The following is a 23,652-nucleotide window of genomic DNA, read 5'->3' as shown; positions in this document are numbered from 1 at the left end:
TATGTATGTATTTTATGTATTAAATACATTAAAGGAAAAAGTCTTTGAGTGTTTTATTAAACTAAAATGAATTAACAAATTCCGGATTTGTATTAAACTCATTACCGTTTTGGTATTATTTGGTAATACCACACTGTTTATACATCAATTCCTTTATGGTATAAATATTAATACCGCTTAAGTATTATTTTCAATACCATATTGAGATTTTCATAATAACGTATGGTACTTTCATGCTTTGCGTACCGCCTGCACCGTTCGGTATTAATATTGTACCATACGGGGTTGGCTAACTATCAATAACGTACAGTATCGATTTGAGCCCGTATGGTAATAATTTTTCTATGGGTGTATGTATTATAAGAATAAATACAGGGTTTGTATTAAACCCAATACAGTTTTGGTATTATTCGGTAATACCACACTTTTTATACATCAATAACTTAATGGTATAAATATTAATACTGCTTAGGTATTATTTTTAATACCATTTTGGTATTCTCATAATACCGTATGGTACTTTCATGCTTTGTGTACCGCCTGTACCGTTCGGTATTGATATTGTACCATACGGGGTTGGCTAACTATCAATAATGTACGGTATTGATTTGAGCCCGCATGGTAATAATTTTTCTATGGGTGTATTCGTAAGTATAAAATGTTTTAGTATTATTAATGTTTACTTTGAATGAACAAAACAGGTATGGGCAGAAAAGTGTACATATGAGTAATGGATATTTTCCTTTACTTGCGTAGACAAGATGACCAGCGAAGAACACACATAGAAATCACATCATGTCAAATCCAGCAGCATTATTCATTGAATGGAAAGAAAACTTGTGGACATATCAACAGAATGAAATCACAACAGTGTTGCCAGGTTAGGGGTTTTCCCCCCACAAATTTAGTGGGTTTTTCACGTTTATGCTTAGTACTAAGTTCGTTTCGGCGAAAAACGAATATCTTCATCTATCTCCGTAAATAGGGTCTCAAACCCTGGGATGTTAACTTAATTATGCGAAATAATATGCCTGCCTATTTTTTCGTGCGAAAAATCCAGGGTTGTATAAATATGTGCTTGAAAATTCTCAAAACAAAGATTTCGCATTTTTTCCGCGTTAACGTTTTTTATATGGAGTATAACAGTTTTTCGTGCGAAAACGTGATCTTAGTACTAGGCTTTAGGGGGATTTTTAGGGGTAACATTTATTTGGGGGGATTTTTGGAGATTAAAAAATATCTTAGACCTCATAAAGTGGAGCAATTTTCAACCAAATTTGGAACAATTCTGACATGAAATTGGAGGAGAAAGATGCAGGAAATCAACCCAAGTTCCTAAATATCAGCAAGTAGGCATTACCAATATTTTCATTATCCTTTTCAATTGCTTCTGTTGAAAGGGCATTTTTAATATTTGACACAGTTAAAACATATTCAGTAATCGTATTTTAACTTTGCAGCTGAAAGCATGTTTAGAGTACACACAAAAAAATTTTTTTCTGATTCAATCACCAAATTAATTGATCCAATTAATTTTTTAATTGAAATGTCTTCAATCACGAAAATGATAATATCAATCACAGTTTTAATTGGGCATAGAAAAAATTCTTGATTAAAAAATTAATTGATTTTTTCAACAAATTTCAATTATTTTTTTAATTGATGTTGATTGCAAAACTCAATTAATTTATTAATTAAAAAAGGTAACTATTTTTAATTACTTTCTGAATTGGCTTAGAGTTTTTGTTTGGATTAACAAATGATTGTTTGAAATACATTTTTAATTAAAAATAAAAAAAATCAGCACTTTTTTTAACCCTTTCACTACCGAAAAGACACCAAATTCTATTTTTCCACTTAGTTTTGATTTATTTCTCGATGTTATTTTAGAGTAGAGTCTTTAATCTAAATAACCTATAAATATTTTTCATATTGGTGAGATCCAAAATACATTTTTGTAAACTTCTTTAGAAATAAACGAAAAATACGAAAATTTGAGACAATTTTTCTACTGTATGTTTCTAGTAAATGGACATTCATACGAAAACTATAGCTGACACTTTTTCGGGTTCTTTTTTGTATTTTTGCTCATACTTTGAAGGAGATTATAGGCCAAATAGCGCTTATTTTCGTAAGGCCACTTGGTCACAATTCAAGAATCAAATTTTCAAAACAAGCTCATATAGCTCTTGAAGTATTTGAAGTAGGTTTTCAAAATGGCAATTTTTGTTCTACATGCTGTTAGTTAGTACAAGTAAAAACAAGAAAAATTAAAGTTTTTAACATTAGGTTTATTTCGGTAGTGAAAGGGTTAACTGAATTAGTCTTCCGAATTTGATTAAAAAGTTAATTGTATCAATTAATTTTTTAATTAAAAATGTAAAAATTTTCAATCATTGACATAATTAACTTAATGTTTCTATCATGATTAAAAAGTTAATTGTATCAATTAATTTATTAATTGAAAAAATTTTCAACTTCAATTAACTTTTTAATTGGAAATATTTTGGTGATATTTTTTTCTGTGTAGGCTGTCCATTACATTTCTTTTAAAGAGAACATGTTCTCTTTTTGTGTTCGTATCTTTTTGTTCACTTTCTTCTTTTTTTGGTGCCGTATTTTTATGTCCAACAGTGCTCTTTATGTACTCTATTTCAAAAAAAATCCTAGTTTGATGGAATTTTATTTATTTAGTAGGAATTCGCCACAATTGTTCGCCACTAATTGTTTATTGGGTTAAATCTGTTGACAAATTAAGGGACGGAACACAATTGCGACGATTCGACGTACGGCGTAAAAATTAGAAATAGATGTAATTGAACGTACGACGTAAATACGCCAATACGTTGTCGCCGTCAATTTATTTTGTTTATTTTTTAAGGAAGTGTGATTCTTTTATTATATTTTTATTGTATTATTATATATTTATTTCGTTGTTTCTATCATTAGAAACTATTATTATTTTAATTTTAACATCAATAAAATTATTAATTATTTAATAAAGAATTTTTTTATTGTAAACTCTTTTTTAGTTAAAATGTTCTCTTTTTTTAAAGCGAAAGTTCTCTTTTGAAAATTATCCATATGGAAACCCTAGTTTAGAGTTAAATTTTCATTCAATTATGGGTCTTAGGAAGCAACCGTGGTGCAATGGGTAGATGCCCGCCTTGCATACCCAAGGTCGCAGGTTTGATTCCTGCTTCGACCGAACACCAAAAAGTTTTTCAGCGCTGGATTATCCCACCTCAGTACTCGTAATGCTGGCGACATTTGTGAGTGTTTCAAAACTTATCTAAGTGGTTTCACTACAATGTGGAACGCCGTTCGGACTCGGCTATAAAAAGAAGGTCCCTTGTCATTGAGCTTAACATGGATTCGGACAGCACTCAGTGATAAGAGAGAAGTTCACCACTGTGGTATCACAGATACATCCGGCTGATACATCCGGCTGCCACATAACCTATGGGTCTCATAATTTATCACCTACAGTTTGTATACTGCAACGGCACATGATTTAAAATTTTAATAATGTATATATTTACTGAATTTCGTTTTTTTTTTTCTACTTTGTAAACCGATGTTTTTTTAAACTAATTTGATTAAAAAGAGTAAATTATTTGAAGAAAAAAGAGTAAATGGATATTGTATTATTATATAGTTTTATTCCATTAAATTTTCAAAATGTATCACTTCAGGATTTTTTCACGAAATTTGGGAACCCATTTTGTACTTTTTACATTCTTAAGTTTTTGAGGGTTTTTGAAAAAACTCTAGACCAATTAAGGTTTTTCTTCTTAAGATTTGGGGGGAAGATTCAAAATTCACCAGGCAACACTGAATCACAACCATATATGCGTTTATGTTTTATAACACCATAGGAATATCTGAAAAAATTGAGAGAAACCAACTTTATTGGGTGTATTGGAATGGTTACGCTACATACCTTTATTGTTATGCGAAATACAAATGAAAAACGACAGACATCGATTCTCAAAACATCCCAATAACATTACCATTACGTTTTCGAACATATCTCTATCGCACGATAGCCTGAGAAATGTTCAACGGGTAAGAAATTTGTTTTTGTTATTTCTAGGGCCATCATTGGACATTATACTATTCACATACTCTGTGGAAAAACAGATTGATATTAATATGGAATTTTAGAAGTTTTTTTTACCTTTTGTTGTGGACAGACATTGTTGAACTGTTTTTATGTTTTGAGACCATTGAACGGACACCACAATAGCAATCTATTTCTTTTGGTCTATTTATTTTGTTTTCTTTTATGGCATACACTTAGGGTTTCCATATGGATAATTTTCAAAAGAGAACTTTCGCTTTAAAAAAAGAGAACATTTTATCTTAAAAAGAGTTTACAATAAAAAAATTCTTTATTAAATAATTAATAATTTTATTGATGTTAAAATTAAAATAATAATAGTTTCTAATGATAGAAACAACGAAATAAACATATAATAAAACAATAAAAAACAAAAAGAATCACATTTTCTTAAAAAAAAAAGCAAAATAAATTTACGACAACAACGTATTGGCGTATTTACGTCGTACGTTCAATTACATCTATTTCTACGTACGTCGAACAATTGTGGCGAATTCCTACTAAATAAATAATATTCCATCAATCTAGGATCTTTTTTTTTGAAATAGAGTACATAAAGAACACTGTTGGACATAAAAATATGGCACCAAAAAAAGAGAGTGAACAAAAAGATACGAACACAAAAATAGAACATGTTCTCTTTAAAAGAGATGTAATGGACAGCCTACATACACTGTTAAATTTTCCCAATTATTTTTACTTCAGGAATTTCGTAAAAATAATTGGCTTTGTGATGCTCGATTGGAGAGTGTAAATAAATAAATTTTGGGGTTCCTCTTCAATATTATTTTGGTTGATATTCAAAGTGGAATGATAGCAAAATTCACCTCCCTTTATACCAACGGTGTTGCCACTGCATAGTAGCAATTTGTACCTTTTCTAAACCCATAGAAAAATTATTACCATACACAATAAACACAAACGTTTGAAAAATGGTAAATTTCAACAACTTTTCAAACATTTTTTCAAAGGATTAGGGTAATATTCAAGTTGAGAAAATCGCGTTCTCAACAAAAAACAGACATTACCCTCAACAGTGAAATTCAACACATTAGCAATAATATCTCAAGTGTTATCCTCAAATTGAAATACATCGCTACTCAATGATTTGTCAAACAATTTTCGATGCGAGTCAAATTCAAAATTAACATCTTTGCGAATACTTTTCAACCTAAATTTGTATGAATGATATCCCCACTTCAAATTGAAAGTCAAAGCCAAAATTCTATGAATTTTGTATAATTTATTCATTTTCGTCAAAATAAAATATATAATAATACACTACACTACATAATACACTACAATACCAATTGATAAATAATAATCTTATTAAACATACCAACAAATAAGAAAAAAAAACAAACAAACAACAAAACTTTAAATATCTTAAACATTATTAGTATTGCATTGATAATTCGATTTCCTTCCTTTTGGTGTCATAAAACAGCATTAACATTTATTAACATGCGGGCAATTTGAAATTAGGAACGTACTGGACCGCGTGTTAGAATTGATTTCCAGCAGAAGGAATTCACAAAATATCCATTTTAAACTGATAATAGCATATGAATTAAACTGATGATGTGATGCACATTTTCATCCAGAAGTTGTTGATCCAAAGATTTTAGTTTTCTGCAAAGAGATTTAAATTTAGTGACTTCTCCAAAGTGTTGATTTAATTTTTCATATTGACGTACCAATTATTATAAACTATTTGAAGCAGTTCCAGTTAATTGTCCACCATTTTTTCATCGGTCAGCTTTTTAATTTTTAGTCTTCTGCAAAGAGATATACATTTAGTGACTTGTAGAGAAATTGATCTGGTTGTTAAATTAAACACAATTGAATTACTTTGTGTCTAATGGCGTTTTCTTTTCTTGTAAAAAATGCACACTTTTTTTGCATTTTGCCCGGAAAATGTACTGTTTAGGTTCTTTTCTAAAAAAACAGGCAAAAGTGCGAAAAGGCTTCGAATTCTTTTGTGAAAATAGCGCCACTCATAGAGGCAAATTACGGGCATTTTCAGCACTGCCAACAAACGAGAGTGCTGCCATTGCCCTGTTTCCTTCTTTGAATTCTTTTTTGCCCGCTGAAATGATAGCATTTTTTTAGGTTGCTGGTAACATTTTAAAAATGCGCATTCTGTACAGACAAAATGAAGGCAAAGCACTTTTTTCAGAAAAGAAAACACCATAAGTCAATTCCGTTGATTGTGGGCTCAAGGTCCCTCTTTTATACTAATTTCTTCTTAAAACTATTTTACATTTTTCAGTCTTAAATTTACTAATACATATTTACATTTATGAATTGACCAATGGTAAGTCATGGATTACACACATTCTTACACACATGTGTTCCTCATTCTTACTTTCACTTTTTACGTTACAATGGCATTTATGCTGACTGCGCAGCATTGCTCTGCTTTGAGCCCATTTGCCCATATTCTTGCTTAGTTCAATGTTCTATTTAAGAGTAACAAGAACGGCAATAATATATAGGTCAGTTGGACATATGCATATGTTATGCAGTCACCGAATACCAAAGTATGTCGATGGACCAACATAGTAAACAAAACAATATTAAGTGCAGATGCAGCGTATGTTAAAAATGTTTAGAATGTTAACATGCAATTTTATGTACAACAACAAAAATGAATGGGATATGTGAATGATCACACTACACCCTCACCCTAAAGAGAATTGTTCACAATTTGTGTGGTCTATAGGAAACAAATTGGGTACAAGAATGTGTCACATGGTCTTTCATATCGGTCTCTCTTATGTTGCTTATTTTTGTTTACAATGTTCTTGGTTGTGAAATTTAATAGGTATAATTGTTTAAGTGATATATTTAGTGTTTTGATTTTTCAAGTGGTATAATTATAAGTTCTTTAGTAAAATTGTTCTTATAGTAATTTGATACAATATATATATTTTTGACTTATGAGATATTATTTTTGGTATTTCTTTAACAGATTTTTGTGTAATATTTTTTCTTTGTTTTCTATTTTTATTTTTACATTAGGTTCTTTGATTTCAGTTATTTCATATGGACCATGGTATGGTGCTTGATTTTTCTTTCCATTTTCTTTCCTTACTAAAACTAAATCACCTATTTTTAAATCTATTCTATTTGTATTCAATAATGATGCTTGACTTCTCTTGATTTTAGTCTGTTCTATTAGCATTCTAGCATTTTCTAATGATAACTTTAATCTTAATTTTAATTCATTAACATAATTGTCAATGCCATAGATTTTTGTGTCATTCATCACACTCTATCCTGGCAAGGTCGGTAGCTTGCCAAAAATTAATTCAAAAGGTGAATACCCAGTATCAACATGTGGTGTTATGTTGTATGCAAATACATAGTACGGTATCCAATTACTCCAATTATCGTCATTCACGAAAGACAAAAAGTATTCATTTAAAACTCTATGGTTTCATTCAATTGTGTCCAAAGTCTCGTGATGATATGGTGTCGAAAGCCTTTCCTCAAATTTTAATAGTTTGCACATTTCGTCCATTAATTCATTAACGAATTCAGTGCATCTATCAGATTTTAAGGTTTTAAATATGCCATATCGCAAAATTAAATTTTCATTCAAAGTTTTTGTTATAGACTTGGCTTCTTTAGTTTCCATAGGTACAGCTATTATTTACATACTTTTTCAATTCGCATTGCATAGTCAGAATATAACGATAATTTTCTGATGGACGTAAGGGGCCTACGGTGTCAATGACAACTGTGCTAAAACTACCTATAGGTGTGTCTGTTTTCATTAAAGGTTCTTTAGTATGTTTTGTTTGTTTATTTCTTTGACATAAATCGCATGTAGTAACATATTTTTTTATCATTTGAGACATGTTTTTCCATATGTATTTTTGTCTTACTTTTGTTAATGTCTTTTTAACTCCAAAATGACCCCCGCATGGTGTATCATGATATAATTTTATAAGCTTATATTGTTCTTCTTTATTTGTTATATTTCGAGGATTTTCATATAATAGTATTTTGACGTCATTATTTTCCAAATATATATTCATTTCTTTTTTAAAATTCCCATGGGTTATTATATTAAATATTTCGTCACCTTTATCTAGTGCGAAAATCTTAACACTCATTCTGCTTAACTCAGATGATAGTTTCTCCCAAAGATTACCTGAGTAATACACCCAGAAAAAAGTGCCTTCGAAACTAAAGGAAAAAATTTTCATCAATATAGTTTATCCATTTTATTTCCATTAAGGTAAATTTTTGTGAAAAATAATAAAATTTACTCGTTTCAGTAAAAAAATCCTAAACTGTAAGCAGTTAGGAATAGTTCATTAACTAGAATAAGGCATGGAATTTTACTCATACTATTTTCTTCACTGGGTATAAGAATTTACTACTGAAAAAGAAAATTTTATTCACCGATAACAAAGCATTCGTAAAAATAAACAAAAACCGAACTAAAACCAAGTTTCCTCAAAATTAGTAAAATTTCTTATAAAATGATAATTGCGACTTCCTTTATAATAGAAAGTTTTTCATACATACGAACAACACTTGGCATAGAATACATACGAACAACACTTGGCATAGTTGGAATCGCGTTGTTTTGGTATACGGAGAGATTGTTAAAAAATAATATGGTAAAATAATATAATAAATAACAAATAAAATATATAAAATATTTGTTATTTTAAATTAGTGAGAAAAATTTTCGTTTTTTTTAAATAAATCTATCAATGATCGTGATAGTGTATAAAGAAAGAAAACACCAGCAGAATAACAACCCTTTCATTTGTCTTCATTTTGGAATCTTCAATTATCAGGTAATATTCAGTGACGCTAACCTTTTGCAACAAAAATGTTTTATGATTTTTTATATTTGTAGGTATTGAAATTGTAAAAGGAGGACAAAATCGTTAGGCAGCAACTTATTAAAAGTGAAAAGTACAAGAAGAAGAAAAAGTGCGTTTTATAGTTGATGATATCACACGGAAATTGGAAATAGTGGAATAATAAACTAATATTTCAAAGAGATTCGATGCTGTTGATTCTTAATAAATATATTCAATATATTAATAAAACATGTCTTTTATTGAAGATAAAATTGCTTATAGAAATAAATAAAATTGTATTTAAAAACGAAGGTAAGCAGTTCTAATTATGAAATAAAAGTTTTACCACAAATGTGTAAGATTTGTCGAAATGAATGAAAAAATTTCAATAAAATCATTCCATATATGAATTCAAATTAGTTAAATTTTTTCATTCTGTAGTATAGTGGTATATAAATATAGGAAAATGTTAACTAATATATGGAATGCATTATTCCTAATTTCTACGAAAATCACATCGTTCAAACAAATAAAAATGTCTTTGGCGCTATACGAAGTTCAACTTTCTTCACAATGAGTTCATTTTAACTTAAAGAAGGGGTCACTTTTTTCTGGGTGTAGGGATTATCGCTAGACCTTATGCGCAATTCGTTCACAGAATGTTTAAGAATCTTAAATTCATTTGTCGACTTACATGATTCAAATTTTATTTTTCTCGCGAGTTTAATATCTTTTATTGATGTACATTCACAAACTTTGAGTTGATCAGGCTCATTATGAGAAGACATCTTATTTTTATTAGCATGCATATATTCCTCATTTTTATTATTTTCTTTTATGCGCATTTTATATTTCATTCCTCGTGTTATCACCAGCGATTTTTTTATTTTGTCATCTATATTTTGAGGTATCATAGTTTTCAGAGTGTCGGAGTTTAATTGTATGCGTGAAAGTGCGTCAGCGTTAGTATTGTTTATCCCTTTTTTATAAATAATATCAAAATCATAATCAGATAATTCTAACCTTATTCGAGTTAATTTAGAACTTGTATTTTTCTGTGAAAATAATGCTATTAATGATCTTGAGCATTAGTGCCACACCCAGAAAAAAGTGCCTTCGAAACTGAAGGAAAAAATTTTCATCAATATAGTTTATCCATTTTATTTCCATTAAGGTAAATTTTTGTGAGAAATAATAAAATTTACTCGTTTCAGTAAAAAAATCCTAAACTGGAAGCAGTTAGGAATAGTTCATTAACTAGAATAAGGCATGGAATTTTACTCATACTGTTTTCTTCGCTGGGTATAAGAATTTACTACTGAACAAGAAAATTTTATTCACCGATAACAAAGCATTCGTAAAAATAAAAAAAATCCGAACTAAAACCAAGTTTCCTCAAAATTAGTAAAATTTCTTATAAAATGATAATTGCGACTTCCTTTATAATAGAAAGTTTTTCATACATACGAACAACACTTGACATAGAAAAATATTTTAGTTCATTCGTACTAAGAAGTATGCAATCCTTTCAAAACTTAAGGAAACACACTTGTTAGAATATAGGAAATTTTCCTATATTTCTATTGTTACCTGTAATCGATACCTGTCATCGTAATCGATGTGTTTGCGCGTGGGTGTAATCGATATATTTGCGCGTCGGTTGTTTTTTTAGTTGGAATCGCGTTGTTTTGGTATACGGAGAGATTGTTAAAAAATAATATGGTAAAATAATATAATAAATAACAAATAAAATATATAAAATATTTGTTATTTTAAATTAGTGAGAAAATTTTTCGTTGTTTTAAATAAATCTATCAATGTTCGTGATAGTGTATAAAGAAAGAAAACACCAGCAGAATAACAACCCTTTCATTTGTCTTCATTTTGGAATCTTCAATTATCAGGTAATATTCAGTGACGCTAACCTTTTGCAACAAAAATGTTTTATGATTTTTTATATTTGTAGGTATTGGAATTGTAAAAGGAGGACAAAATCGTTAGGCAGCAACTTATTAAATGTGAAAAGTACAAGAAGAAGAAAAAGTGCGTTTTACAGTTGATAATATCACACGGAAATTGGAAATAGTGGAATAATAAACTAATATTTCAAAGAGATTCGATGCTGTTGATTCTTAATAAATATATTCAATATAATAATAAAACATGTCTTTTATTGAAGATAAAATTGCTTACAGAAATAAATAAAATTGTATTTAAAAACGAAGGTAAGCAGTTCTAATTATGAAGTAAAAGTTTTACCACAAATGTGTAAGATTTGTCGAAATGAATGAAAAAATTTCAATAAAATCATTCCATATATGAATTCAAATTAGTTAAATGTTTTCATTCTGTAGTATAGTTGTATATAAATATAGGAAAATGTTAACTAATATATGGAATGCATTATTCCTAATTTCTACGAAAATCACATCGTTCAAACAAATAAAAATGTCTTTGGCGCTATACGAAGTTCAACTTTCTTCACAATGAGTTCATTTTAACTTAAAGAAGGGGTCACTTTTTTCTGGGTGCAGTATTATGAATATAGGGATGAAAGATCTGAATTTCCCAAATGTTAATAACAGGTTTGATGGATCATTTCCTGTGATAACATAGCACCTAATGCGAAATTAATTCTGATCAGTTTCGAAAGACTTATAATTTATTGGAAATGTTATTTTTGCTCCCAAATTGTATTTGGCCAATATAGCTTATGTCCAAAAATTTATATATTGTGTAGTTGTCAACACAATATTAAACATTTAGATTGTAAATTCATATTTCAGTTAATAGTTTTTGAAAATTTGATTTGTTATAAATGTCATGGACCAATCTAACGTTTCAAATAAAGAACCGATGAGATTTTGCAAATTTTATGCGTTTTTTTTTTTTTTAAAGTTATCAAGCTCTTAACAAATCACCCTTTATTAATTATCTAAGTTGTCCATATGTCCAATTTAATGCTTCCTACACCCAGAAAACATTCGTTGCCTCAACCGAATTATTTGCCAACCGAAAGCAGGTGGTTCCATCAACTATCAATGATATCTGTCAGCACAACTAACATTTGGCAATTGTAACTGCATGGTAGTCTGTTGGATCAATTTTGCATTGGTTGTAGCAATCTCAAATTAATTGTTTTGTTTGTTGGTGCAACCGCCCTCGATTTTCTTTATTATTATGCTAACCAAATTCCAATATTAAATGAAAGGCCAGATTATATTGAGATTTTATTATTTTGATAAAAAATTATAAATATATATATAAATATATAAATTATAACGATATTATCATAGCTGGAGACTTCAATAGTAATCTCCTTGTAGAAAACACATTTGCTAGCGCTATGGAAACTCTTGGTCTCTTCCCGACAAATATTACATTTCCAACACACTTTACTGGGCCATCATCAAGTCTTCTAGATATTTTCTTTGTTAGTCAAAAGTCAAAAGTCCTACTGTACGACCAACTATCTGCATCTGGTTTCTCGAAGCACGATTTGATCTTTCAAACATATGATTGCAGTGTTACAAAACAAAACCAAACAATTACTTACCGAAACTTTAAGAATATTGACATGGCAAATTTGCATCTGACGTGTGATGAAATACCGTGGCAGTTTATTTATCAACTTGAATCTGTCGATGAACAAGTGAGCTTCATTCAAGGAAATGTACGATCATTATATAATTTGTATGTACCAATAAAAACCATACAAATAAAAACACAACAACCTCAATGGTTCAACATCAACATCAAAAGATTGATTGAAGAGAGAAATGCGGCTTACAAGCTTTGGAAAAGATATAAAACACCCCATTTGTATAATCAATTTAAAAGTGCAAGAAAATTAACAACACAACAAATTAATATTGCCAAGATTACACACTTTCGTCGCAAATTTCAAAATGCCATTGATAGTAAGAGTAAGTGGAAAGAAATTCGTAGTATTGGAATCGGAGAGAAAGTTCACCGAATAAAGGATATTGGCGTCGATATTAATGAGCTTAACAGACAATTCATTAATATCGAATCTAGCCAGCCTTATTCGACCATATATGAACATTTAAACACTGTTTCCGTTGAGAATACTTTTTCCTTTCACTGCGTTGATGAAGTAGAGGTTCTGCGAAGCATTGAGCACATCAAATCCAATGCAACAGGTTTGGACGATATAAATCCACGATTTCTGAAATTGATATTACCCAAAATATTGCCCTATATAACCCATGTATTTAATACTGTTCTAACAAAGTCACAATTTCCTACTGAATGGAAAATTGCAAAGGTTCTCCCAGTTCCTAAAAGCAATGGAGACTTCAGGCCTATAGCCATACTGTCACTGTTATCGAAAGCTATAGAACGAATCATGTCAATTCAAATCTCTACATACTTAGAAGAAAATCACTTAATGTCTGACAGACAATCTGGGTTCAGGAAGAAGAGAAGTTGCACAACAGCACTATTAGATGTAATTGAAGATATTCGCCAAAATATGGATAATAAAATGGTGTCATTTTTAGTTCTTCTTGATCATAGCAAAGCTTTTGATACCGTCGACCATAAAATCTTAATACTGAAACTTCGTAAGCTCTTCAACTTTTCAGATTCAGCCTGTAGACTGATGTTGTCCTATATCTCCCAAAGAATGCAAGCTGTATCTGTTGACAACTCATGCTCCGATTCTCTAGAAATTTCTAAAGGTGTTCCACAAGGATCTATTCTGGGACCCCTATTGTTTTCAATATACATAAATGATCTACCTGATGTACTAAAAAACTGTAAAATACAAATGTATGCAGATGATGTGCAACTTTATACTGGTGTAAAACTTAGTCATGTTCATCAGTGCATATCTGACATAAACTACGATTTAAATCTCGTGAACAACTGGGCCAGGAATAACGGACTCTGCATAAATCCAGCAAAATCAAAACTTATTCCCATATATAAGCGCAAAACATCAGATCTGAGAAATACAAGTGTGATACTCAATGACTGCAATATAATTTCTGTTGACTCTGCTACTAATTTAGGTGTAACATTCAATTCAACCCTGACATGGCACAATCATATTAACAAAACCATAGGCAAAATATACGGAATGTTGAGAAATTTATGGTCAGTAAGGCAATCCACGCCATTCGACATACGAATGCTATTAGCAAAATCGTATCTAATACCAGCACTTCTATATAGCAGCGAAGTTTTTGGAAACTGTGATTCCCATGATAGTCAGAGACTCAAAATAGCCTATAATGACATCGCAAGATATGTCTTTAATAAAAAACGAAATGAGAGCATTTCTCAATTTGCGTATCAAATCTTTAATGTTTCCTTTAAAAACTACTTAAACATCAAAAATCTAATTCTACTCCACAACATCATACAAACAAGGAAACCTGATTATTTATTTAGTCGCCTGAAATTTGCCCGCTCAAATAGGGGTATGAAACTAATTTCTCCCAGAATAAATTGTCTTAACTCTGAAAGGCAATTCTTTGTAACAACGATACGTCTCTGGAACAATCTGCCATTTGAAATACAACGCATAAGCAACAACACGACTTTTAAAACAGAAATATTTAAACATTTTCAATTAAATTAATCATAAATGTATTGTTCTGAAAATTCTATAAATTCTATTGTAACTATAATGTAGTAGATATAAGACAAAAATGTACAAAAACTGTGTTTCCCACCAATGAAGCCAACACTCTCACATATAAGAGTAAATCTTGTTGTGTTGGTTTAACAAAGACATAAATAAATACAAAATACAAATACAAATATTTTCATATAGTAGTTACAGCCGAATGATATTTCAAATACTTTTTAAATGTCATTTGATGATATTAAAATTAATTGAAGAAGAAAAATGTTCATATTTAATATCGAAATTTTAAATCGAGGAATGTGGCAAATTATGGAATCTTCACCATGGATGGGATCGCAACACATAATGAAAGGGATGTTTCCTGTGGACAAAAAAATCAAAACATTGGTTTGTATTGAAAACATTTTTTTTTTTTTTGATAATTCAAAATAACTCCATGTACCGAATTTCTAGCATGTATGGCAAACAAACATGGAGGAGTGGTTTAACTTGAATCCTGCTGGTTCCGGTACTCTCCCAAAGATATTGGTTCAAATGATATGCTTCCCGAAGATAAATATAAAGTTTATACATATGGAGACTACATAAGATTCTGGACTTATAATAACTATTTTTGGTTGAGCTGTAGAAGAATTTTTAACTTCTTTTCTAAGCGTGCAAGAGTATCTGCCTATAATATGATGTCAAATCTAAATTCTACATATCTTTACTCGCATTAATCGAATGATTACGCTTTTTTACCTGAAGTTAATACAGGAGAGCGGTGTAAATGAGGATTATATCAAACCCATACCGGTATAAAGCAAATTTGATATATCAATTAATGGTTCTAGATTTACAATTTCAGGAAAAATAAAGTATTTCAAATTTTAATCAAATCGGATAAAAATGTCGGTTTTCTAGATTCAAGAATTCAAATCGGAAGATCGGCCTTTATTGAGGTTAGATGAAACCGATACGCTTCTTATACCACACATACACACATTTGCGAACCTATAATAACTTAAGATTTCAATTTTCAAGTAAATCGGATAGAAATTGCAGTGTCTCGATGATAAAGAACGCAAAACTTGGGCCGATATAACCGATTTTCAAACTTGACCTATCTGCAGACAAAAGAATATCAACACGATAACTTCATTATTGAAGGCTGTAGCGTGATTACAAAAGACATTTAATCAAATACATTGTTTTTTGATTTATACTATGTATATTTAAATAAAATAAAATATAATATTTAATTGAGAAGAAATTGGTCTTTAATTTGGTCATGAGCACTATTAAGGTCGGGCAGCACAACCGAATGGTGAAGGTAGCAACAACCGATATCGTCGGCAGACCCAACCTACACCATATGAGACATTAGTTGTGTCGACCGAATCAGTAGCTACAACTGCCAAAAGGAGGTTGGCAATAAATTCGATTGTCACAACCAATCTGTATTCTCTGTGTATCGATGTTGATATAAATATTTATTTGTTGCAACAACCACCTTACGCCCGTCTTATAATTGAACTAAGATTCTATTAGTATCCTCAACTTCTGGTTGTACCAACCATTTGTTGATTCCCATGATGTAGGTCTCACTATGCTGGTGGTTAGCTCAACAATTTTATGCAGCATAAAACCAAATGTATCGTCATTGGTTATTGTAGCCAATTGAATGGTTATGGGAATTTCGTTTTGATCCTGTGAACTTTTTTATGGTCGTGTTGGATGTATAATGGGGAAAATAATCAAAACATTGTTCTTGTAACAAAAAATAAGTTACTGACATCATATCCTCATTGTAATGATCGAATTACAACCAACCATTTCTCTGGGTGTACGTTATTTTTTTATAATTTATATTATTTTTTAATTAGTTGTATGGATAAATTAAATATGTTCTTATCTAATTTTTGCTTGAAAAATTTATTTTCATTTCTTTAATAAATATATATAGATTTTTTTTTTTATCAGAAACATCTACCATACACATGTGACCAGAGAAATTAATTCTTAAATCTATTTTTCTGTTACAATATACTTTAATCAAATTATCGCTTTTTATTATATTTATTATTATTTTTTTTTATGATACATTGTTTTCCATCTAAGACAAATTATATTATAGTTATTATTATTGTACTATAAGTATTATTAACTATTATTATAAATAGGATATTAATTATTAGTGTATTTTTTAAGTTTTAAATTTGTCTGTTGTATGTTTTGTTTAAATATGTTAAATTTTGTTTGGCTTTACTTGTATGTCATTATTTATATATTAGTTACTATTTTAAGCTAACTTGGCTAAGAGCAGCAATGTCTTCTAGCCGCTTGGGTTGCAGATGAATGCAAACCTTTTTTTAGCTAACTACTAATTATTTTGATATATTTTTGTTATATTAATGAATTCTTTTTTTTGTGTATTTGTTTGGTTTTTCTGATCCGATTCCTGGTCTCCAAGTAATGTTTGTTGGCTGTTGATAGTTTTGATCCTCATCTTCTTTTAATATTTTAGCGATTTGGATCCCTTTGCCTTTTTCTGGTATCATTTCCTGACCTTGAATCCTTATTTCGTTCCAATCGACAACCCTCGGCGTGGGTTGGACCGTCTGTATAGTATTGGCAGTATCTTCCATCATTTTGTGCGTCTTACAACACAACTATTTTTGTTTTAAATAAAAATATTTTTGTTTGTTTTTTTTTTTTTTAATGCCGATGTTAACGCATTAATTAAGTCCTATGCGGCTGTTTACGTATGAAAGGATTTATTATTATTGTTAGTTTTGCATTAGTTTGGCAGGATCGCCATGTAGAGGATTTGATCTGGTTGTTAAATTAAACACAACTGAATTACTTTGTGTCTAAGTCAATTCCGTTTATTGTGGACTCAAGGTCCCTCTTTTATACTAATTTCTTCTTAAAACTATTTTACATTTTTCAGTCTTAAATTTACTAATACATATTTACATTTATGAATTGACCAATGATAAGCCATGGATTACACACATTCTTACACACATGTGTTTCTCATTCTTACTTTCCCTTTTTACGTTACAATTGCATTTATGCTGACTGCGCAGCATTGCTCTGCTTTGAACCCATTTGCCCATAATCTTGCTTAGTTCAATGTTCTATTTAAGAGTAACAAGAACGGCAATAATATATAGGTCAGTTGGACATATGCATATGTTGATGCAGTCATCGAATACCAAAGTATGTCGATGAACCAACATAGTAAACAAAACAATGTTAAGTGCAGATGCAGCGTTAAAAATGTTTAGAATGTTAACATGCAATTTTATGTACAACAACAAAAATGAATGGGATGTGTGAATGATCACACTACAGACTTCCTTAAAGTTTTATTTATTTTGTTATTTTCACTTACCTATTTTTATAAACTATTTGGTTATTTGTCTAAAATTTTCCATTTCTTTAATGTCTTGCAATTGACCACGAACTTCGTTGCACAAATAAGTATTGAAAACCACATCCCAATAAACACAGGATGGGCGTTTTTCAAATACAACACCTCTTCAGTTTGGGGGTAAATATAATTTTCAACATAAATTCAACTTGACTTGAAAAAGCTCATCTTCAATACATCTTCAAGTTGTTTGCAAATTACAACCAATTTGGCAAAATGTTGACGAAAACTTTGAAAATGTGTTGAAGATAATTGGAGAAAACTTTGACAAAACACTACCCTGAAATGCAACGAAAAAACCACATGGTTTTCAATACTACTTTGGACAACAAAGTTCGTGGAAGAAATACAAAAATGTGGAAATTTTTTAATAATCAATTGAAATTGCTTATAATAATTGGTAAGTAAAACTAAAACTCGAAATGAAAACTTTAAGGAAGTCACTAAACTCAAATCTCTTTGCAGAAGACTAAAATATTTGGATACTGATTCTTGGACACATTAAGAGGCTGGCCGATGATCAATGGTAGTGGCTTATCGAGAAGAGAAAGTTTCCATAAATCAAAGTGCAACCAAAAAAACTACTGGATGATAATTCGCATCACATCGATAGTTTAATTTACATCGCACCATCGGTTTAATTTGTTATTTTGTGAATTGAAATTGCTGGAAATTTATTCCAATTATCTGGTCATCAAGTTCCTGAAAATTGCCAGTATTTTAATAACAACAATTTTGTAACACCAACGTTCTTGAGGAAATCACGAAGTACGTGGTCAGTTGGAAGAAATACAAATTGGTAAGTCAAAATAAAAAGTGAAATGAAAACATAATGGAAATCACAAAACTCGATTGTTTTGCAGAAAACTAAAATCATTGGATGGTATATTCTTGGAAGATGTTGGCCGATGAAAAACCAATGAAGGAAACAACAAAGAAAGGTTTTCAGAAAACTTACAAAGTGCAACCAATTAAAACAAAGTGCAACAATTCCTATATCAAGAACTTCTGGATGAAAATGTGCATAACATCTATTTACATCCCGTCATCAGGTTGATATTTTGTGATTTCCTCTTGCTGGAATCTATTCTAACACACAAGCCAGCAAGTTCCTCGATAGTAATTATTTCAAATTGCCAGCATATTAATTAATAGTTATTTGACACCAACATTATGGAGGAAATGGAATTATACATGTAAAAATGTTTAAGATATTTAAAGTTGTATTCATAGTTTTATTTATTAATACGTTTAATAAGATAATTACATTTTGATTGGTATTATATTATTATTTTTATATATTATTAATGTTATTTTTAAGATTATTATATTTGTTAACGAAAAAAATAATAAAATTTACAAAATCCCTAGAAATTTAGTATTGACTTTCAGTTAGAACTAGGATTGACTTTCATACAAATTGTGGTTTGAAAGTATTCGCAACAATGCTATTTTTTTATTTTTCTCACGTTGAAAACTGTTTGAGAAATTATTGAGTAGCGATGCATTTCAATTTGAGGATTACAATTGAGAAATTATTGCTATTGTGTTGAATTTTACTGTTGAGGGTAATGTCTGTTTTTTGTTGAGAACGCGATTTTCTCAACAATTTCTCAACTTGAGTATTACCCTAATCCTTTGAAAAAATGTTTGAAAAATTATTGAATTTTAGTATTTTTCAAACGTTTGTGTTTATTGGGATGGCTTTTTCGTTGAATTTTAGGGTAGTGTTTTGTCAAAGTTTTCTCATATTATCTTCAACACCTTTTCAAATATTTCGTCAACATTTTGGCAAATTGGAAGTAATTCGCAAACAAGTTGAAGATGTATTGAAGACGAGCTATTTCAAGTCAAGATGAATTTATGTTGAAAATTATATTTAACCTCAAACTGAAAGTTGTTGCATTTGAAAAACGCTCATCCTTTGTTTATTGGGCGGGCTCAAATCAATAACGTACGTTATTGATAGTTAGCCAACCCCGTATGGTACAATATCAATACCGAGCGGTACACTTCACCACTTTTTTCATGCAAAATTATTATTTGAATTTTGTGTCCCATCACAGGCTCTGTATGCCTCAAGCCGTCTGTTGTGAGATTTGGAAAGCTTTTGTATGTCTCTTACTTATCTAATGAGAGAATGGTTCCGAATTAGTAAACATTAATAATACTAAAACATTTTATACTTACGAATACTTCGCTATATCCACAAATTTAGTTTTTTCAGTCATCATGTTTTCCAAGAAATATTGCAATTAACGCGTTTGTTTACTTTATGTGAACAAACTAAACTACTAAGGCGACAGCTTAGTTTTTAGCAACGGCGACACATCATATGCTACGGGTATGTGATAGTTAATACCATAATAATACCGGATGTAAATGATTTGATAAAAAGTGGTATCAAAATTACCACGTACCGCCTTTTTTCTACCAGTGTACGTACAAGATAAGTGGATATTTTGCTCTTGAGTTCACATTTACGATATGTAGAGAACTGAAAATTTTATCGGGAAGTGGAATTCAATAATAGTCACATATAATAGATTAGTTGAACTGTCATTTATGTTGTGACCAACATATGTGATACGTTTCGACCTATAGGATGACGACCTTTTGACGTATGTGTAAACGGCGTTAGGATCGTGAAAACGACGTTAGGTTAGGTTAGGTGGCAGCGCGATGTATCAGGCTCACTTAGACTACAGTCCATTGTGATACCACATTGGTGAACTTCTCTCTGAAAACGACGTTAGTGACTGACGTTGGAATTATGTTCCCGCAATTGTCGACTTGTCGAACTGGGCTTTCTTTCTTGATTTTGAAGCCAGAGTGTGAGTATCGGAGTGAAAAAATAATCTGAGTAAAAGAAATTAAGAAGTGATCCCTAAGTTTTTGAATTCTGAGAGAATTAATAATATATGAAAAGTGAACAAAAAGTTGAGGAGAAGGAAAAAGACAAACAGAAAGTTTGTCATAAGAGTAAAGGGTTAACATTGAAATATGTATAAGTTAATAAAATAATTTATACAAAAGAAACGAGATAATTAAAATTGGAAAAAAAGAAGAGGGCTATTTTAAATATATATTAAAGTGATAATATTGCACTTTAATAACACAAAGGGCCAAAGGTCTATTTTAATGTTAACTATTTTGTGTAATAATTGCAATTTTTGGTTAATGTGGAATATTCTAAAGGAAATTGAGTTTTCTGTTAGGGTGAGGAGCACCAGATCCATCTTCAGCTGGAATAGAATCTACAGGTTGCAAACACAATTTGGACCCGAGAGCCATCTCCACCTGGAATAAATTATTCAGTTTAAAACACATGTTACCACGAGGGCCATCTACGGGTATGCCAGTAACCACGACTAGGTTAGGTGAAAGCTCCACGTGGTGAGCTTGCATAGGGAGAGCTTGAGTGAGTTGCATGGAGAGAGTTGAGCTTTACCCAAGAGAGCATTGATGCCAATACTGCATAAATGGAGGAATGCCAAAGATGTGAAGATGGTCACCTCAATGTCGGTAACAAAAGTTGAAGAAATGGACTTAACGCAAAATATCCCAAGCTGAGAAGAGCGTAGCCGTATTGTTTTTTATATTGCATATGTATTAAATTGTTATTATTGTTTTATACATATTCATATAATGCATTATTTAGTACTTACCAATCATATAAATAGGCCCATCCGGCAAACAACCGCCCCTTTTTGCTTATAACCAAAACAACAACGAATAAGCACCCAACATATTACCTTACCTTTGATAGTGCCAAATAAATAAAACCAACAATTTTGTGAAACATCCAAATCGACATCACTTTTTATTTAGAAAGACAATGGGAATTAATTAATTTCAAATTAAATGATATTTATTCATCAGTAAAGCAAAAAGGACATCTTTATTCATTGTTGCCTTGCCTGACGTGGACAACATTTCTCATAAGCCGAGAACGTCAAATTAAATGTTGTAAACCTGAAAGTGTGATATTTTAATGTCTATTTCTGGCACGAAATATTTGTATGTGATTCATACTACTTACTTGTTATTGTGATCTCGTCGGTTTTATGTCAGAAGACCAGGATCAGCCCAGAAGAAGCAGTAGACGAACACAAGGAATTCCACCAACCATTCGAAAACCTACATCATCGAAATGCCGACTGAACACTCACCACAAAAAGACACAACTTGTAAAGTGAGTAAGTCACAGTGTCCACCAGGAGCAAATACACAAAATATTTAAAAAAATAACACGCCGTCTACTAAAAATTACCCTACCGTCACTTCTTCGCCAACCAGGGAAAATCGTGAGTTAAAAAAACAAATGGACCAACTTCAACGCCAAATGCAAGCAATGGAAACGAACTATATAACCTCAACACAACAGATGCAAGCCCAACTCACTGCCACATTACAACAAATGCAAAGTCTTGTTAACAATCAACAGTCAAACACAACAACACCATCAATGTCACAACCAATCTCACAAAATCCACCTCCACTCGCACAACAGTCACTAACGTCTTCCGCTTCTGAAATATCATATGCACAAAATTATGTTCCACACAAAAAAATTTATCCACTTCCTATATTTACAGGTCTTTCAGAGGAATGGCAAACATTTTTTGACGCATATGAAAGCACCACTTCAGAATTTGGTTACACAAACTTACACAACATCATGCGTCTCCGCGATTCCATCAAAGGACGTGCTCGTGAAACTGTTGAATCGCTCCTATCTCACTCTGCCAATGTTAACACCATAATGGAAATTTTAAAAGAAACATATGGTCGACCAGAGCAACTTGTCAGGAGCCAGATAGAAAAAGTTCGTGCCATACCACCACTTGCTAACGACAACCTGGATTCTATAGCCAACTTTGCAAACAAAATCTCCAATATGACCACATTCTTGAAAAACGCCAAAGGTGAGCATCATTTATCCAATCCATCTCTACTAAGTGAGCTAGTGTCAAAATTGCCTACAAATCGCCAAATTCAGTGGGCCGAAAAATCATGAACATTGGAACCTTCAGCCACTATCGTCGATTTCAGTGAATGACTCTCCATTTTAAGACGACTAGCTAATATTGTAAATGACACTCTTCCAATAGCTTCCACTTCGACCGGCCGTCGTCAAACATTCTCCAATAACACTCAAAGTCGCAAGTATGCCTACACCCATAGAAAAATTATTACCATACGGGCTCAAATCGATACCGTACGTTTTTGATAGTTAGCCAACCCCGTATGGTACAATATCAATACCGAATGGTACAGGCGGTACGCAAAGCATGAAAGTACTATTCGGTATTATGACAGTACCAATATGGTATTGAAAATAATACCTAAGCGGTACTATTATTTATACCATAAAGGTATTGATGAAACAGTGCGGTATTACCAAATAATACCTAAATGGTATTGGTTTAATAATATTTAGTTTAATAAAACACACGTAAAATGTCTTTGTTACGTACTTCATTTAATACATAACATACATAAAAAACCTAATCATTTCTCCATCCAAAGTGTTTCTCCCAATTCAGCTCCATGTCGCAATTCAGGCACTGCATCCCTCAAGTCGTCTGTTGTTGTATTTGGAAGGTTTTTGTATGTCAGTTGCGCATCTAATTAAAGGATGATCGAATTAGAAAACATAAAT

The 23,652-nt window shown here is 31.0% G+C and overlaps 3 long non-coding RNA genes across 3 annotated transcripts; 1 reads left to right on the top strand and 2 right to left on the bottom strand.

Annotated features, from left to right (window-relative positions):
- Positions 1–3,642: 3,642 nt before the first annotated feature.
- LOC142228174 (uncharacterized) lies at positions 3,643–4,260 on the bottom strand. Its single transcript, XR_012720090.1, has 3 exons — positions 4,181–4,260; positions 3,944–4,129; positions 3,643–3,884 (listed from the first exon to the last, which is right to left on the bottom strand). It is a non-coding gene; the product is annotated as an uncharacterized LOC142228174 (long non-coding RNA).
- A 1,086-nt stretch (positions 4,261–5,346) lies between these two features.
- Positions 5,347–6,174, bottom strand: LOC142231543 (uncharacterized). The gene is made up of 2 exons (XR_012720821.1): positions 5,821–6,174; positions 5,347–5,755 (listed from the first exon to the last, which is right to left on the bottom strand). It is a non-coding gene; the product is annotated as an uncharacterized LOC142231543 (long non-coding RNA).
- Positions 6,175–18,026: 11,852 nt separating this feature from the next.
- Positions 18,027–19,361, top strand: LOC142229769 (uncharacterized). The gene is made up of 3 exons (XR_012720486.1): positions 18,027–18,387; positions 18,453–18,786; positions 18,851–19,361. It is a non-coding gene; the product is annotated as an uncharacterized LOC142229769 (long non-coding RNA).
- The last annotated feature ends 4,291 nt before the right edge of the window (positions 19,362–23,652 follow it).

The sequence above is a fragment of the Haematobia irritans genome, chromosome 3 (assembly GCF_050003625.1).
Source record: "Haematobia irritans isolate KBUSLIRL chromosome 3, ASM5000362v1, whole genome shotgun sequence".
NCBI classification, from domain to species: domain Eukaryota; kingdom Metazoa; phylum Arthropoda; class Insecta; order Diptera; family Muscidae; genus Haematobia; species Haematobia irritans.
This window is presented reverse-complemented; position numbering and strand designations above follow the sequence as displayed.